The sequence below is a fragment of the Carassius auratus genome, unplaced genomic scaffold (genome assembly GCF_003368295.1).
Source record: "Carassius auratus strain Wakin unplaced genomic scaffold, ASM336829v1 scaf_tig00216644, whole genome shotgun sequence".
Lineage (NCBI taxonomy): Eukaryota > Metazoa > Chordata > Actinopteri > Cypriniformes > Cyprinidae > Carassius > Carassius auratus.
The window spans coordinates 70,033-90,535 of NW_020528675.1; the positions used below are offsets into that span (position 1 = coordinate 70,033).

The window sequence follows — 20,503 nt, forward strand, 5'->3', positions numbered from 1 at the left end:
GGAGCTAGTTTACAGTATATATCACATAGTCTTCCTTCTGTCGTGCAGCTGCGCCGGGTGGAGATGAGGTGGCGCTGTACGTGGGGATCATCATGGCGGTGGTCCTGTGTCTGATCGTCTCTTCTGTCGTGGCACTGCTCGTGTACCGCAAAACTCATCGCCGCTTTCACTCTGACATCATCGACTCGTCTGTGCTGAACGGAGGATTCCAGCCTGTCAGCATCAAACAAGCACGCTCAGGTGAGACGCTCAACCTTCACTAGTGGAGCACTGCTCAGCTCTGATTGGTTAGCAATATAAAGTTTCAATTGTAAATCAAATTTCACAGTATTAACGTTTTTCCTGTATTTTTGTTCAAACAAATGTAGCCTTGGTGGTCAACATAGGAAATGTATGGGTGCACACATATATAAACCATACATGTTTATTATATAGAATGTGGAACTTCAATTTCTGAATTATTGACAGACTGACTTTCTTCTGCAAAATGCAGTATATTCAGATGAGTGTCGATGGAGTCAATTTGCATTCGGATCCCAACGTTATTAAAAAGATCTGTTTTTCTGCCGGAAAAGTAAGTCATACAAGTTTGGAATGACATGAAGGTGACCAAATTATGACAGAATATTCATTTCTGATGGAACTGTTCCTTTTGTAACCAATTGTGAACATCTGCGTCTTTTGTCATAGTGCTGTTTTTACCAGATTGTAAGGGATTTCATGCATTGTAATCATGCAAGTCACCATAACAAACATTATCGCTTTGGTAAAACATTCAAACGTGCTATTCACACACAATCACTCTTACTGCCTGTTTCAGAGAGGAGCTGTGTGTGTGTGTGTGTGTGTGTGTGTGTGCTCTTGTTTTTGTGATATATCAGGACACAACTCTGTATAATGACATGGGTATGACACAGGTATTACAAGGAGAGGGTGACTTATGAGGACATAACCCATGTCCCCATTTTTCAAAACGCTTATAAATCATACAGAATGAGTTTTTTTGAGAAAGTAAAAATGCACAAAGTTTCCTGTTAGGGTTAGGTGTAGGGTTGGTGAAGGGCCATAGAATAGGGCTAACAGTTTGTACAGTATAAAAACCATTACACCTGTAAAAACCATGAACCCACTTTTCACAAAAACAAACGTGCATGTGTGTGTGTGTGTGTGTGTGTGTGTGTGTGTGTGTGTGTTCCACCGTAAGACACAAGAATGATTAAAATTCCAATCAAGTGGTGAACGGAGTGGAAGGCAGGGTTCCGGTGTTAAACTGTGAGGTGTGTGTGTGTGTGTGTGTGAGAGAGAGACTCAGGTGACATTTCCTCTGAGGAACATTAGAATGCCTGTCACTCTCCCACCTGAACAGGTTATCATTAATGAAGAATCGTGGTTCTGCCCGCTCTCATATTGTCTCGCTCTTTCCCTCTTTTCCCCGCTCGTTTTCTCTTTAATTAAACATGAAGCGAGCTGTAGGTGTAAATGGCACCCTGTCAGGGTGAAAGCACCGTGTGGAGACGCTGGGGAGGACGTCGGTGAATGAGTTGATAAATACAGAGTTACGGGATGTTTTGATGGTAAAGCGAGACGTTCACATCCGTCAGTTTTTCTCTGGTGAAGATCTCTCCCGGGTTCGGATGCATTTACTTCGACAGGTGTGATGCAATGCAGTGCGCTTTACGCTTTCTCAACGATCGCTGCGTGATGAATGACTTAAACGTGTGTCAGGAGTGTGAACGGTGCTCATGGTGAGAAATGCTCACACCTGAATAACCGGAGAGAGAAAGAGCTGGTGTGCGAAGTGACAATCCTCTGTTTAGTCACTGTGGGAAGCTGAATGTTAATGAGCAATCAGTATGGAGATTACCAGCCGCTGGCTATAAGAGTCCTTCACACACACACACACACACACACACACACACAAACACGGTGATTTCATTTCAAAATTGCACACAACAGAAATACATACAAGGAATAGGTCAGCTAAAAACATCATTTACCCACCTTCATGCTGTTCCGGACCCCTATGACTTTCTAGAGATGTAAAAGATGTTTCGCAGAGTCTTCAAGCTGCTCTGTTACATGCAACAAATGTGTTTATTAGCTGTTTACCTTCAAATTAAGCCAAATTATGCATAATTGTCACTTATGGAAATTTGATGCAAACATTATTGTACACATTGTGGCTTTTCTTACATGATGTAATGTATTATATGTGGTTTAGAGTGAGCAGATGAAATGCTCCGGTGAAACTGGATATTTCATATGAATATTATGGAAGCTTGTTTCAACCATGGGATAAGAAATAAAAAAGGTAAAGGGTAGCACTTTAGATTAGAGATTAGATTTAGAGATTTTAAGATTTAGAGATTTCCCTTAATACCCTCCTAATTTGCAGCTTATTAATAGTTAGTGAGGAAGTATGAAGTTTGGGTATTAAGGGATCTAAAATATGGTCATGCAGAATAAGACATTATTATGTGCTTTAAACAGTAAGTACTAATAAACAGCCAAAATGCCAGTAATATGCATGCTAATAAGCAACTAGTTAATAACAAGAACTGGTCCTTAAAGAGGTCATATAATGCTTTTTTAAAGATCATTCTTTTGTGTATTTGGTGTAACAGAATATGTGGACATGCTTTGATGCTCAAAAACACATAATTTTTTGACCCCAAATTTTTAAACAGTAATGTTTTTAAAAAGCTGACAGATCTGTTTCCAAATATAATTAGTGATATGTAAAAGTAATTATCGTGTGTGTGTGTGTGTGTGTGTGTGTGTGTGTGTGTGTGTGTGTGTGTGTGTTTGCAGCGGATTTGCTGGCCGCAACCCCTGATCTGTCCACCGCGGCGGCGCTGTATCGCGGTCCAGTATATGCCCTCCACGACATCTCAGACAAAATCCCCATGACCAGCTCCCCTCTCCTGGAGCCGCTGCCGCTTCCCAACCTCAAGATCAAAGTCTATAACTCCTCTGGCACGGTGACCCCTCAGGAGGACATGACCTCTGACCTCTCCGCCACCCTGTCCCCCAAAGTCACACACTCTCTTCTGGACAGCGACACGATGTCCCTGCGCAATCAAACGCTGGCACGCATACGGGACCCCACGTGTACGGCGTTAGGGTCATTTAATTCACTGGGAGGTCACCTGATCATACCCAACTCAGGTAAGACGCACACACACACACACACACACACACACACCTTATTTAAGTGTGATTTATGATGCACAATCACACTCTGGTCCTCGCTGAGTGTCCAACATATTTACGAATCGCCGTGTGATATAATTTATGATGATTGATTGTGTTGATAGTCCTTCATTAGTCTAATTAAGGTGTATGGCTGTGACGGGTTCCAGTAAGATGCGATGGAAATGTCACATTCACAATCTCACATTCGTGTGATGAGAGGAACACGCTCAGTGACAATGATGAATGAATCCAGAGGATATCGTTCTATAGCTACAGTGGCATGCGAAAGTTTTGGGAAACCCTTATAGAATCTGTGAAAATTTGAATAATTTGAACAAAATTGCATGTTATTTTTTATATAGTGCTGTCCTGAGTAAGATATTGCACATAAAAGATGTTTGCATTTAGTCCACAAGACAAAAAAATAGCTGAAATTATTAAAATAACCCCATGGTTCTTAATACTGTGTTCTGTCACCTGATGATCCTCGACTGTGTTTCTGTTTTGTGATGGTGGTGCATGAGTCCCTTGTTAGTTCTGAACAGTTCTTCAGAAAAATCTTTAAGGTCCTGCAGATTCTTCAGTTTTCCAGCATCTTTGCATAGTGAACCCTTTCCAGCAGTGACTGTATGATTTTGAGATGCATCTTTGGACACTGAGGACAATTGAGGCACTCAAACACAACTATTAAAAAAGGAGGTGTGCGGTTTCTGTCTGAATCAGTCTCTCTGTAATGTGTTTCAGGTGTGAGTCTGTTGGTTCCAGCTGGTGCGATTCCTCAAGGTCGCGTCTATGAGATGTTTGTGACCATACAAAGGACAGAGAACATGAGGTAAAAAAAACACACATACAACACAGCCCAAACATAAGCAAGTCATTTTGTGGGTAAATTCTAAAACACATATGGAACACACACATAAAAGTTAAAAGTAATGAATATGATACATAATACATAATATATAATATCCAGCTTTGCATAAACAATATGCATGAATAAATATGTCAATAAAACAATAAAAATGTCTATAAAAATAATTTACATTCTGCTGGAGCAGCATAGAAAAGCAATTGTTTTTACCGATGTAAATTTAGGCACCATGTACTTTTAATCTACTAATATGTACCATTTAGTTACTAATACAGTATGTACTTTTAAAGTACTAATGGGTATGTTTAAGGTACTATTATGTACTTTAGGGGTAAGTAAGATTCAAAGATGTACTTCGCTTTTGTACTTGAAAGTACTTCCCCAGCGACAGCACATTTTGTGCCTTTTTCTGAGAGTGCTGAAATGTAGAGCGCAGGATGTTTGTTCTTCATAAATATGTAAATGTTTTATTGTTCAACTTGTTGTAATTTATTATTAACTTGAAAATCTCAAACAGTTCTGGTTCAGTGTGTGTGTGTTACTGTAGCATCTGATTTCAGAGAGAACGGAAGCTGAAAACGGGAAAAGTAGGCAAAAGTCTTAAAGGGATAGTTCACCCCAGAATTCACTTTTTGGCATCTTTTATCATTTGCCCTCAAGTTGTTCCAAACTTTCTTTCTTGTGTGGAACACAAAAGATGATATTTTGAGTAACCACAAAAAAATACAGTGGTCAATGGCTGCCGTCAACTTTTTGGTTACCAACATTCCTCAAAATATCTTCTTTTGTGTTCCACACAAGAAAGAAACTCATACAAGTTTGAAAACTTGAGGGTGAGTTAAATGACAGAATTTTAATTGTTGAGTGAACTGCCCCTTTAAATGTGTCTGTCTCTCTCAGGCCAGCGGTCAGTGACGGGGAGGCCGTGCTCAGCACTGTGGTCAGCTGTGGACCCGTGGGTGCCCTGTTGACCCGTCCCGTCATCCTCACTCTCCACCACTGCGCACACGCCCACTCTGACGACTGGCAAATCATCCTCAAGAGCCACACGCAGCAGGACCAATGGGAGGTGAGGAATCTGAATACGGCCGATCAGGACAGCCAGTGGCTGAATGAAAGTGTGGCAGTGAGAGTAATCAGGTCAGGGAAACTCTGGAGATGAGCCGCTCCATTTCAATAAACTACTTGTCCTGCAGAGAGAGGGAAACATGACTGGAAAATAAATGTAACTATCAGAGAAGGCAGGCAGGGTAAATTGGCCTGCTGTGCATGGCAGGGTTCTACAAATAGACAACACAGAATTCAATTATTGCAAGAGTGGAGCGGAACAAAGGATGAGGCGTATTTATCAGGATGAATCTGCTTCCTTTATCAGGGCCAGGATTCCCTTAGACACACACTCGCATTGTGTGTGTGTGTGTGTGTGTGTGTGTGTGTGTGTGTGTGTGTGTGTGCAGGAGAGACCAAATGTCCCGGAGAACCTGCATGTGGGGATATATATCTCATAAAGCCTGTCAAAACCAATCGCGGGTATTATTCACTCTAAAATCACAAGAAGAAATAAGAAATTACTTTTTTCAAAAAAATGAAAACTAATTTTAGGACTTTAAAAGTGTTTGCATTTTGATGTTATTTTTTATGACACTTAAGCACAATCCTCAACCAAAACAATTACTGTAACCAAAATAATTCATTATATACTATTTGTATAATCTAATCAGTATATTTTACATTCAACATCAATCACAATATAGATTTTACAATTGCATCATTGCAATATTGGATTTAGAATAAAATAAATGGTACTAAAAGGATTTTTACAGTTTTTTTTTTTTTTTATAATGGGAATGGGAATGTTTTTTTGTTTTGTTAAAAAAAAATGTCATTAATGCCTTAATTGGTTAATATATAATAACCCTGCAATAAAATGTTAATATATATATAAAAAATAACAATTAATGAATAAATATATAAAATAGATTATATTTAAATTGCATATATACAATACAATATAGATTTATTTATTTATAAATGTTTTCATGTATAATTTGATAAAACTATGTGATTTTAATCAAATTAATTATTATAATGTTTTTGTATTATTTCATTTAATTATTTTTTTTGTATGTCAATTGTCTGTGTTATTCTTTGCATTTGTTACCTAAATGTATATCACTGCAGTTTTAAAATCCTACAAACATTTTCTTTGAAAAATACAAAGTAAAGTTTAACTTAAAAATAATAAGAATAATAATTGAAGTCCCACAAGATTATACACATATATTCAGATTAGTGTGTGTGTACTGCATGTGTGAGAGCTCACACTGTAACCCTGCACCTGTCGTGATGAGATGCTCATGTAAATAATGTGTGTGTTCTGTGTGCAGGACGTGGTCGTGGTTGGAGAGGAGAACTTCACTACTTCCTGTTATGTGCAGCTGGGGGAGGAGGCGTGTCACATCCTGACCGAGACTCTAGGATCCTACTGTCTGATTGGCCAGAGTATCTGTCCGTCAGCAGCTAAACGAATCAAACTGGCTGTGTTTGGTCCTGTAGTCACAGCAGGTCTAGACTATCACATCAGAGTGTACTGCCTCGACGACACGCAGGACACGCTCAAAGTGCGTATAAAACTGACCACTGTGGCTTTCCAGTTTATTTTAATTTCAATAATTCAATGATTTAATATATTGCAGTACAACATTTCATTTAGTCATTTAAAATCACTTAATATCACAGAATTGTATTATTATTAATAATAATAATAATAAACTCTATACTGTATGTACATGAGTTCTGTGGAAAACTTGTGAATGTTGTGAAAGTTTGCACCAAGCTCTTATTTTAAAAGATAATAAGAGCCATTTGAAATGACTATATGTGCAGTGACTTTATGATTCGATGCTGTATATGATTGCATTATTAATGTTTGTGTGGACAGGAGGTGCTGCAGATAGAAAAACAGATCGGTGGGAAACTGCTGCATGAACCAAAGTCTCTGATCTTCAGTTACAGCAATCACAACCTGAGACTGTCAATACATGACATCCACTCGCAGTGGAAGAGCAAACTACTCACCAAATACCAGGTGAAGACTACAATTATTTGAAGCATGTATATGTTTGGATCTATCAAGATATTCTTAGCTTACATTATGCATTGAACAATCAATTCTGTTTCCTCGTAAATAATTGTGGCAGCATTCATATTGTATTTATTATGTAATAATATTTATTATTAATGGTATAAAATGTATCCAAACTTAAATATTAATATATATATATATATATATATATATATATATTGTATTGTATATAACAATTTTACAATTTAATATTACTTAATTTGTATGTAATTTATTATTAATAAATATACTGTATACAGAGGTATATCATAATTGTTTTATTTTAAGAAGTTATGCAATTTAGTATAACATTTAAAATAAAGTGATTTAATATTAATACATTTTATATATTTTTTATATTGTATAGTATTATTAATATAAATATTCATCAATATTTATATTTTATATTTTTACTCTTTTATTTAAATAGATTTAATTTTCATTTAATATAATGTCAAATGTAATATATTTTAATATGATTGATTTTGTATAATTTATTACATATATACAGACTTCAACATTAATATTTGTAATTTTTTGTATTGATTTTAATATTTCAATCTAAGAGTGATTTAATTTACTGAGTAATTCATATATATATTTCATATATAACTTATTTATATTATTTATTATTGTGAAATATATACAACCTTCAATATTAATATTTGTTCATTTTTTATTTTTTATATTTTAATTTAAATGAGTAATTTAATATAAGATTTAATTTAAGATTATTTAATGTTACTATTTTGTCATATAGTAGTAATGGTAGTTTACTATTGTTTTGTTGTTGTTGTTTTTGTTGTTGTTAAAAATATACAGACTGCACTATTATTATTTTAAATAATTTGTACTGATTTTAATATTTGTGGTTAAGTAATATAAGTAAGTATATATTATTATTATTCTGAATTGGTAACAGACGTCAGGTAAAGTGTGTGTGTGTGTGCAGGAGCTGTCTTTCTCTCAGGTGTGGAGTGGATCGGTGCGTCGGCTGCATTGCTCCTTTGCTCTGGAGCGTCAGAGCGTGAGTGTGTGTGAGCTGTGCTGTAAGCTGTGTGTCAGACAGGTGGAGGGAGAAGGACAGATCTTCCAGCTCTACACCACCCTGAGCGAAGAGGTACAGTAGCACGCCCTCTGCTGTCCCGCTCAGATGTTTTTAAGTCCTTAATGCTATCACACACTCATCTTTAAATCTCTTATGCCTCCATTACTTTATCAGGTAATTAATTCCATCTCACATTTTTTTTCCGTCTCTCTTTTATATTATTTCCAAGCCTGTTGCAATATATTCTGGAATAGGGTGACCAAACATTCCCATACACACCCACACAGTAACCCGCTGGTGTAGTGAGTAATCGTGTAGTGCAATCATGGAGTGATTAGTAAAAAAAAAAAAACAGAGGGCGCTGTGAGCCTACGCTGATGTCTTGGTCGCTATTATCAGCAATTATCAAAAAAAACAAAAAAACATTGTTATGCTTTCAAGCCAGAAACATACTAACTATTCATGTTAAATTAAAAGTAATAATGTTTGTATGTGCATCACAACTAAGCCTGAATAGGGTTTTGTCAGAAATTTTAAACATCCACAAAAATATCATTGAAATCGCATTTGTGATTGCCTCTGAAATAAAAACTGGGGACAATATGTTTTGTATGTCTTTGTTTTTTAATTGTTGTTGTTTTCATATACTGATATTATAATTATTAATTATAATGTTGTTTGAGGCTAAAACCGGCCTTATTTTAATATTTTTAAAATTCACCAAATATCACATTGTGAGAAACAGCAAACAGTAACAATTGCAAATAGCTATAGATCAAAATGATACATTTACAAAAACGAAATAATCTATCTATGATAAATAAAAAAGTACTTAGCAAATATTTGTCCTTTTTTTCATAGTATTTAATATTTTAATTTTCGCAAACTGAGGAAAATTACAGCCTTTCAAATGTTGTAATATGTTTATACCTTTGGAAATGTATCTTTAATATAATTCCTAATTATTGCTTTTCATTTTAGGCTCATTTTGAAAATAAAAATGCAACATATTTATTTTGAACTTTCATTTTCAAAATGAGCCTAAAATATAAAATAATAAACGTATTAAGCCTAATAAAAGATAGTGAGGATTGTAAGAGTAATTTCCAAGCACAAAAAAAGAAGGAAAAGAAAGTTACAAAAGTTGTAATAGCTGTAATCTAAAATACAATAAAATATAATATATATAAAAATATGAGTATATATATATATATATATATATATATATATATATATATATATATATATATATAATGAAACTAATATATATAATGAAATAATTGCATTAAACTGCTTGCTATTTACCATGATTACTATTAGCTGTTTTCATAGTGTGTTTTTGGTGAATGGTAAAACTAGATCATAATCATTAAAAATAGAAGAATCACAATAATCAAACTAAACATTAGCATAATTATATTAATAGTACAGGGAACCCCAACAATGAAAAAACAACAGCATTCAACGTTGTGACCCTGTTTTCTTTTTTTTTTTTTTTTTTTTTTTGAAAGAAAAAAAAACAAAAAAAGATCGATATTTCAATTACATTTTGACCATTTCAGAAATCTGGGATTGATATTGTGATAAATATGTGTTGTTGTCTAGTTAGGCAGCTCGTAGTGTTTGGAACGGCTCCGTGCTCTTCCTTGTTTTCCCATGCGTTTGTGTCTCTGGAGAAGAGCTGTTTCTGTTTAATCTGAAGGCTGTGAGAAGAACACCCTCATGCGTCTGTCTATACATCACAAAGGGTTTTGATCAAGCCGCTGTGTTTTTCTCTCTCCGGTGCTCCTGGGCTTTAATCAATGTGTCTAATTAAGAACAGCACAGATTCGTTAACATTATAGATGGATGCATTGCGATGAGTTGAGTCCTTCTGGGCTGTGAAGCGCGTCTGAATGCCTCTTCAGAGATCGTTTCCAATGCACTTGTCATTTCAAACTAGTAAAAATAGATTGAGTGCATTTATTGATCAAAGATGCACATTTTGATACACTTATACAATGATGTTTAAATGAGGAAGATTGTGCAGAGCTTTGGTTTTCATCAGACGTTTTAGTCTGTTCTATCTTTGCATGTAATTTAGTTTTACATTTTCAGGAGAAATTAGACTTTTTATAGGATAATAATAAGAAGAAGAAGAATAAAAGGAATTAAAAAAAAAAATTAAAATCTGGTTTCAGTATTCTAATTGTTTTATGTCATTTCCTCCAGTGGCTTTTCTCATCATTTAATTTTATTTTTTGTGTAATTTTATACACTACTGTTCAAAAGTTTGGGGTATATATATATTGTAATTTAACATTATTTTTTTACAGTGTTATTTTAGTATTATTTTTACTCTATTGTAGTATTTATTAATATTTTGACATTTTTACTATATATTTTAACTTTTAATATTAATTTTAGGTGCATTTTTTTGTAATATTGTTTTATATTTATTTTTATTTTTATATATATTTCTATTTTTTTTAAGGAACGTACTTTTTTAATTTTCGTAGTATCTACACTTTTAATTTATTTTAGATTTATTTCAGTTAATGACAATTATTTGTAATTTTTCATTATCATCACTTTTTGTAAATATCAACAACACTTATTCTGCGTGGTTGCTAAGGTGTTGAGGGTAGTTGCTAGGGTGTTTAATTTTGATTTAACATTCTAAGGCTGGAATACGTTGAGCACAGCTATGGCATTATTTATGACTCTGGTCACATGGCTATTGCTCCTATAACGGTTCATTTTTATAAATTTTTTTGTCTTTGGGTCGATATTATTTCTCACAGATTTCTGCTCATTCTAGATCAAATCCTGATAAAGTAGCACTGTAAAGACTGCACTTATACAGCGTGGATGCATTAGTGAGAGAGTGATTGTGTGTGTGTGAATCCCTCTATAGTCAACGTCAAGCTTATAAGCATGGCAGAGCATTGAAGTCGACTAGTCTGTGCAACCTTTACTTTACTGACACTTTTAAACAATTTCATGCATCATTTAAATGTTGTGTTTTGTGGAAACTTTCTCTATGTCACTCGAATGCATTATTTTATTATTATATTACTATATTATTTGACTTGCCCCGCTTCTGTTCTTATAGATGTACAGAAGCAGAGGCTTTTGTTTGGTGCTGTTGCTTTTTGCAAGTAATATCACCAACGAGTGTGATTTAATTAAACCACCTCCTCCTCCACACACACACACTCTCACACACAGCTGAGATTTCAGCTGGGATTTTAATGCATTGGAAATGTCAGTGGATATTATTTCCGAGAAGCAGAGAGCATCTCCAGCAGTGAAAGAGCCCTGATTCAGTGAGAACATTTATTTCTAAATGCCATAAGAGCAGTGCACTGAGATGCATGATGCTGTTATACATATGAAGACACACATGAGCAGCTTTAAAATGAAAAAGTTATAGCAAGACGTGTCAGCGTGATCAGTACAACTATGTGTTGTTGATCTCTGTCTATGATATTTACTAACCACCTGAAAGCATTTCTTTTTTAAGATTTCACATCTAAGACAGACTTAAAATTAATTTTATAATTCTATACAAAAAACAAAAACAAAAAACAAAGTTCTAATTTAATAGAAAACCCTTTAAAATGCAGTTTATGTTGCTATGATTCATGTTTGACATGATGTCTATTGCACTAGTGTGTGTGTGTTTGTGTTTTCTGCAGGACGTCCAGAGCATCGACACGTCCCTGATGGACCCAGGCAGCAGTATCACGGTTCTAACGGGTCCGAGTGCATTCAGGATCCCGGTCAGCATCAGAAGCAAACTGTGCAGCAGCCTGGACGTCCCACACACACGCGGAAATGACTGGAGAATACTGGCACACAAACTCAACCTAGACAGGTGACGTTTACACACATCAACACTGCATGCATATGCATTCACACACACGCACACGCGCACACAGACACACACACACACACACATGCACACAATCGCCCTTCATTGAGTTTGAAAGTGATTAGATGCCATATTTAGGGTCAAAAGTTTGGGTCTGTAAGATTTTATACATTTTATTGTAATATCTTTTAAAATGTCATTAATTCCTGTGATGTAAAGCTGAATTCTGGAAACATTGTTGGATGTTGGAAACATTTGTTCTGTTTAATATTTTTCAAAATTGTATATCCTTGATTAATAAAAGTATAATAATAATTAACAATAATAAATAATCATGTATTAGAAAATATTTTTTTTCTCTCTAATTTTACAATTTTACTTTCTAAAATACAAATTTTGTGCTGAAAAGGTTTTAACGACTGAATTTATTTGAATGTGAAAGTGTAGCTTAGAGCTGAAATTAATGCTAAATTATTTATTTTGGACCCTGCAAATACATAAGGGAAACATCATATTATATCATGCTCCTAGGTTTCTTTTTTAAATAGATATAAATAATAAATGCAAATAAATAAATAAATAAATATACCATCTATTGCCATCTATTTTCCCTGCAAAACTGCGAGAAATGCACTTTTTATTTGAAACTTTTATAATACTATATAATATAATTTTATATAATATAATTATCATTGATCATAAAATAAGTAACTTTCAGCTTTTGTTATTGGTCAGTATTTGTTATATAGTTGCGTGTTGAATTCATTAAGTGAGATATACCATCTACTCCCAATTCAAGTCTATAATATAATATTTATATTTAATTTTAATAATTTTAGTACTTTATTTTATTTTTTTAGATTTTTTCAATTTTAATAATAATTATAAAATAAATATATATAAATAATAATATATATATAAATAAATATACAATTATAAAATGTATTTTATTTAAACTTTATTTAAATTAATGGAAGTATTTTAAATTGTGGTGCAGATAATATAATATAATATAATATAATATAATATAATATAATATAATATAATATAATATAATATAATATAATATAATATAATATAATATAATATAATATAATATAATATAATATAATATAATATAATATAATATAATATAATGCTCATTGACCATTAAATGAATAGTTTTCAGTTATTATTATTTTGGTCGACATTTGAGCGCATCTGCTGAGACTGCAGTGAAGTGTTTCTTTTAAAAGCGATAGAAGAGAAACTAATCTGCTCTAAAAGTATCTCACAGGAGAGTTTGAAGACAATTAACGGTGGAAAAACAGCATTCGAGCTAAAGAGACACTTCCTGTTGTTCTTTTCGGTCCGCCTGGAGAATTGAAGAGATATATTCACTCTCCTGAACATCAACTTTTTCAGATAGCAGCGTTTCTGTGTGCCTCCACAATTCACACAATTAGAGGAAACGCCTAAAAATAAAGCGAGGGACCCCTATGGTTTGAGTTCTTGATGAGGTGTTACTGCAGGACGGTTAAAGCACAAGAGATCTCATTTGAAACGAGAGAGAGAGAGAGTTTAGGATGGAGAGCTCACTGTTCACCTCTGAGGACCAACAGACTCGAAAGAGAAAGAAGACGAGAGAGTTTGAGCTCAAAGGGAACAGCAAGTAGAGACATAAATCGAGGAGCCTTGGGAAAAAAAAGGATGTTAGAAGTGAATAGACAGACTCTGGATGTTCTTCATCAGATCTCCAGAGCAGCACCTTCTGCAGAGGTGTTTTTCTTCTGATGGAGACCAGAGAGAGCTTCTCCATTCATCTCAGATTACAGGAGCTTTGATGAGCACAGGATCTGCAGGACTGGCTGAAGTTACATGTATATGTATATATGTGTACTGTACATGTACCGTATTTTCCGGACTATAAGTCGCACCTGAGTATAAATCGCATCAGTCCAAAAATACATCATGACGAGGAAAAAAAACATATATAAAATATATATAAACATATAAAAACATATATAAGCATTTATTTAGACCCAAGAACCAAGAGAAAACATTACCGTCTACAGCCGCTAGAGGGCGCTCTATGTCTTCAGTGTAGACTACAGGAGCACTGAGCAACACAGAGCGCCCTCTCGCGGCTGGAGACGGTAATGTTTTCTCTTGGTTCATTTCTCTCGGTTCATGACAAATACATTTTGATAAATAAGTCGCACCTGACTATAAGTCGCAGGACCAGCCAAACTCTGAAAAAAAGTGTGAATTATAGTCCGGTGTGTGCTTTACATACAGTGCATGTGAGAATGATGGGAAAACATGAAGTAACACAGACATGAACACTGAACATGCAGCACCTTATTCAGTTATATATAGACAGCTGTGCACATTGGCTATTTCCTCATTTTAATTGAATCATTTAATCAAATCAATTGCAATTATTTGTAGGTATCAATATTTACTGAGAAAAGAACCTAAATAAAGATCAGTGTATTATGTAACATAAAACATCCCATTATTTTGGCTGATAAGTAAATCTTTTATTAGATAAAATAAGAATGTATTTATTTTCTTTCTGTATTTTTGTCTATATGGCGTTTATAATTATTTTATTATTGTTATTAGTGTTATTAATAATATTCATTTATATGGACTTTCGCGGGCAAAGAAATTAAGACATAAATATTGCTGCTGTAATTTTACTTTTATAAATAAATAATTATTATTATTGTTGATGTTTTTTATTTACACTTTAATAGTGTTATTGCAATAGTATTATATTGCCGTGTGGATTTAATTTGTATTATTTAAGTATTATTACAGTTTTATTATTTGAAATAAATAAAATAATATAAATGAAGAATAATAATAATTGTTGCTATTATTATTATTATTATTATTATTATTACTATAAAATAAACATTTTGAATAATAATTATTATTATTTTTTTGTTGTTATTACTTTTTAAGTATGCAATAGTAATATTTTTGATTGTTTTTTATTTGAATAGTATATTTTTTATGATTTAAATACAAAATGTTAAATAATATTATGAATAATAATATCATTATTATTTTATTAGTAACAACTAATAATAATTAGAATATTTTTATAAATATTATACTTTTTATTTACTGCGCAATAGTAATATATGTTTATGATTTAATGTTTATGATTTAATTTTTTTAAATGATTATGGTAGTAATAATAACAATATTAAGTATTTATATTAGTAGGAGTAAAACCTTTTTTTTTTTGCTTATTACATGCTTGGTTTTTTTCCATGTCACAGACAGACAAATCACATTTTTATTGCATTTTGTTCTAAAGATAAAAATAAAAATAAAAAATCATCTCACTAATATAAAGCATTAAATTACAACAACAAAACAAGAGACAAAGATCAAATCAGGTTTGTGTCCCTTATGCCCATTTAGCATTAGCATTGTCATCTTTCCAAGACACATAACTATATGGTGATATATGGTGGTCCTGCCCCCCTCCTCTAAGCGTCTGATTCCTCTCCCCTGCCCCACAGGTATCTGAGCTACTTTGCGACTAAGACGAGTCCCACCGGAGTGATTCTGGACCTGTGGGAAGCTCAACACTTCCCACACGGAAACCTCAACCAGCTCGCCACTGTCCTGGAGGAGATGGGTCGTCATGACAACAGCATCGCCGCCATGGCCAGGGAACAGTGACCTCACTTTGGCGGTAATAACGCTGCTAACGATGATGTCCTGCTTGAGTTGTGTTGCCACACGATCAAAACAACGGCACCGTGTGCAGCATCTTATTCAGTTTCAATGGAAACATGCGGCAGTGCTGCCACTATACGTGGATTCCACCTGTTTGGGGTCAAAGGTGAAGCAGGAACAGGGTCGAGACCCTTCAGGCCTGTACTAGACAACCAAAACACACCCAAACCCTCCTAGTTTGCACGCGCAGGTCCCCACTTTATCATCCTTTACTCATCATTTTGTGGTGCCATCTAGTGGTTGCAGAAACAATTCATGTAATATAATATTTTGACACATGAATACAGTATTTAGTGTGAGTACCTTAAAGTGGCCTTTAAAATCCAGTTACCCTTCAGATCCGATTTGAATTGTATTATTTTTGTAATGCAGGTATCTGAAGACACACAGTAAATGTTATTTTTATTTGTTGTTGTTGAACAAAAGTGCATGTGAGCACTTGCCAGGGATGGGAGAAGAATAATATCGTAAGTTGTTTTGTTTTGGTTTTGATGTTTGATCACACTGTAATGATGAAGATCTTTACTGGCCGGACTTCTGCAGCATCTGATGAATTCACTGGCTCTGCATGAGCTGTTTCTGTCGTGCTTCAGCAGTGTTTCATCTCAACATCTACACATCTCGCTCTATAGGTGCTTTATTTTAAAAAGAGTCAATTTGCCCCTCACAAAAACTTACCATAGTGACTATAGTTTCTGTCAAAATCTGATAGATACTACAGTTATTGTTACTACTTGCATACTGTAATGAATTAATATCATTCTTCAAATATTTTTTTTTAATGCCAGTGAAGGCTAATATCAAGTTTTTGTAGAAAGGTTAACAACCACAGGTTTAAGGTTTCCCTTCGATTTTTCTACCAAAATAAAGTTCTATGGTTTAACGTTTGAAAACCAAGAAATTAAGACAGACATAAATATTGTTCGTTTTGTTTTTGTTATATAAATTACTATTATTATTATTATTTAACATATATATATATATATATTACAATTTATAGTAAAGTGGTATTATTGCAAAAGTAATATAATGCCCTATTGGTTAATTTTATTATTTAAATTATAAAATAAAAAAATTATATAAATTAATTACTGTACATGTTGTTATTATTATTATTATTCAAAATCAATCAATTAATTAACTAATATCATTCAAAATGGTATTTCTATTTTATTATTTAAATAAGATTTTTTTTAATAAAATACGATTTTGAATATTATTTATATTATTGTGATTTAAAAAAGATTTAATTTACTTTTGATCATCATTATTATTAGTAGTAATAATATTAATAATAATAATAATAATAATAATAATAATTAATTTTCTAACTGTGCAATAGTGAAAGTGAAAGTGGTGACATTTGCCAAGTATGGTAACTCATAGTCAGAATTGATGCTCTGAATTTAACCCATCCAAGTGCACACACACACACAAGTGCACACACACACCGTGAACACACACCCGGAGCAGTGTTCAGCTATAGATCCAGTGTCCGGGGATCAACTGGGGGTTCAGTGCCTCGTTCAAGGGTACTTCAGCCATAGGTATTGAGGATGGAAGAGAGCACTGTTCATTGAAATATTCATAATTGTATTCACTTTTGCTGGAAGCTGTGGTTCTGGTGATTTATTGTAAGGGGTTGAGCACTCATACTGTCCTAACCAGTGTCCAGTGACAGGTTCTGTTTCTGTCCAGACACAAAGAGAGAATACTGTACAATATGACACAATCACAACCGATCAGAACATATTCTATATTTAATATAAAGATTGTTGGCTACCCAGTGTTGTAAGACAGAAATAGAAACTAAGCAACCTACAAAATGAAGGTCTGAAGTTCTCCTATCAGTTCGACCAGTATGGTGAAATAAATTAATCTGGAAACTATTAAAGATGTCACTCCTGTGTGACTCTGCATCCAAACACTAGAAATAAGATCTGTGAACAGTGAACATTAGAAAAAAATTACATGACAGATGTCAGATATTTTACTTAATACATGAATGAAACATTTCTATGGAATATATTTGCTTGTTTTTTTGTAGCGAGTTTATCAGAACAGTGTTAAATGCACATTAACTTGAAACATCTAGGAAAGAAATGTCTTCGGGAAAAGAGGCTTGGTGATGAAGCAATGTTTTTTAAGAGGCAGAGCTATTATTATATTCTGATGCAAGATTATGAGAAACTTTTAAAATATTAATACTGAAGAATCGTTCACTATGGTATGGAAGCCCATTTCCACCACCTAAGAAAAAATCATGCTTTGGTAAATCATAAATATGACATAAAACTTCAAAATTTTTGCATTAAGTCTCAATTCTTAGATAATTAATAATTTGAACTAATCACTTAAGACAAAACTGTGACAAACATTTGAAATTGTAACCTAAAAAGTCTTTTGATCAAAATAATTATGATAAAAATTCAACTTTTTATTATATTTGGATTTGTCATGATTTTGACTGTCAATATGATTACATAGCATCTCATTAATTTTGATTTGTCAATTTTAACTTACCATAAGTTTTGATTTATTGTAATTTTTGTTAGTCATAATGACTTAGTGTCTCATTTCAATTTTTCATGGCTTAATATCTCATAATTTAGATTTGTTTTTCTTTTTTTTAACTCATTAATCTCATTATGACAGTTTAGATTCGTTTTTTTTTTTTTGTCATAATTTACTTTTTAATTTTACAGTTTAAAGTTTTTCTCAGACTTTTGTCAAGTTCAATTGGTCATTATTTCACCTGTCATAATGATTTTGACTTGTGAAAATGTTGACTTTTGTCACATTATGACTTAGTATCTCATAATTTTGACTTTTTATCATAATGAATTCTCTCTCATAATTTAGATTTTTTTTTTCATTATAGACTTTTGTCATAATTAGTTTCATAAATCATTTACTTGTGAAAATGTCGACTTGTCATATAATTACTTAGTATTGCATAATTTTGACTTTGTCAATTTTAAATGGCCATAATTTCAATTTATAACATGATTTATAATTAAGACATAATGTAAACTTTAACAAAAAAAAAAAAAAAATGTTTTTTTACAGTGTTAGAAATTTACTTTTATTTTCAATTGTAACTTTTTCTCAGATTTTTTGTCAAGTTCAGTTAGTTATCAATTAGATTTTCTTTTTCTTATTTTCCCGGAATGATTTTGTTGTGATCATTTTTACTTTTTGTCATGATGGCTTATCTCAAAATTTATTTTTCACTTTTTTGTCAATTTTGAATTGTAATTTTATCATTATGGGCGTTTAATTTAAATTTGCCATATTAACTTTTGTTATAATGACGTCAATTTTTAACATTTAGTCAATTATGACCATTTCATAATTCTGATTTGCCATAATTTAGATTTATTTTTTTATTTTTTTGTCAAAATCCTGATTTACTTTTGTATGTGGCAAAAATGGGTTTCATACAATAAGGAACATGCATTAAGAAAATAAACAGGGTCATTTTGATTTCATGTCAACTCAACATTTTTAATTCCCATTTGCTGGAAATAATGTAACAGAAGTCTTAAATGAGACCTAAAGTTACCCTCAGAAATCTTAAATGTGTTTACAGCCAGAGCAGACAGTTTACAGTTAATGATGTTCTGTGCAACGGGAGATTGCGTACTTTATGCAGAAATGTTTTTGCATAAATCCATCACAGTAGATGTGCTGTAAATGTGAAGCACAGGGCTCATTATATGTGATCTGTCTGCAGTTTCACTGCCTGCAGCCGCTGCCACCACACCAACACCAAACAGCCTCCACCCAACTGCCGTTTCCCACAATCCAAAAGAGGAGAGGATCTGTGCGGAAAATAAAAGCCACATTAACAAGCAAAACGGTACAAGAGACAAGCCCTTCTGACGAGGCTGACGAGCAGCAGTGCATTGAGTGTTTCTGTCTGGGTTTAATGCTGTGCCAACTATGCAATGTTTGCTTCTATACAGGACAACGATGTGTACAGAGAGAATTTAAAGCTTCACTAAAAACGCTATGTCTGCAGCCAGTTTCTGTATAAAATGTATGTAAAGGATTTTTTTTTAAATAAAATATATTTTTAATCAATGCTGACAGTGGGTTTATGTTGTTGCTTTATTATTTGACCTATTATTATTACAATGTTCCTGTAGCTCAATTGGTAGAGTATTGTGTTATCAAGCGCAAAAGAACAGCTGGGTTAAATTTTGGCAATTTATCTCATGCATTTTTCTTAAATTGTTTTAAGAAGAGGCATGCTGTTTGTTTGACTGAGCTAATCAGGAAGTGAAATTGAAGTAAATGGGTAAATGTTCAAGTATCGTTGTCCAGCCAATGTGACTGTAGAAAACACTGCTTTATTTCTGGAAAAGAAAGAGAAAGGTTAAGAGCTCATCTGAAGCTTCTGCCTTTTACTTTCACATTGATGCTTTGATAAGCTTATATAGGCTCTTGAAAATGATAAAAATGATAACAAATAAATAGTAGTTATAAGTGCCTATTATTTTAACTGAAACTGTATACTTTAATATATATCTAATTTATAATTTTGAGTAGTTTAAAACAAATAGACTAGAAATATTTGCACACACACAAGCACACACACACACACACACACACACACACATATATATATATATATATATATATATATATATAATACTACATATTTTA

At 33.1% G+C, this 20,503-nt stretch overlaps 1 pseudogene; it reads left to right on the forward strand.

The window, feature by feature from the left end:
* LOC113098763 (netrin receptor UNC5C-like) overlaps window positions 1-19,924 on the forward strand; it is an 82,405-nt pseudogene extending 62,481 nt beyond the window's left edge.
* The last annotated feature ends 579 nt before the right edge of the window (window positions 19,925-20,503 follow it).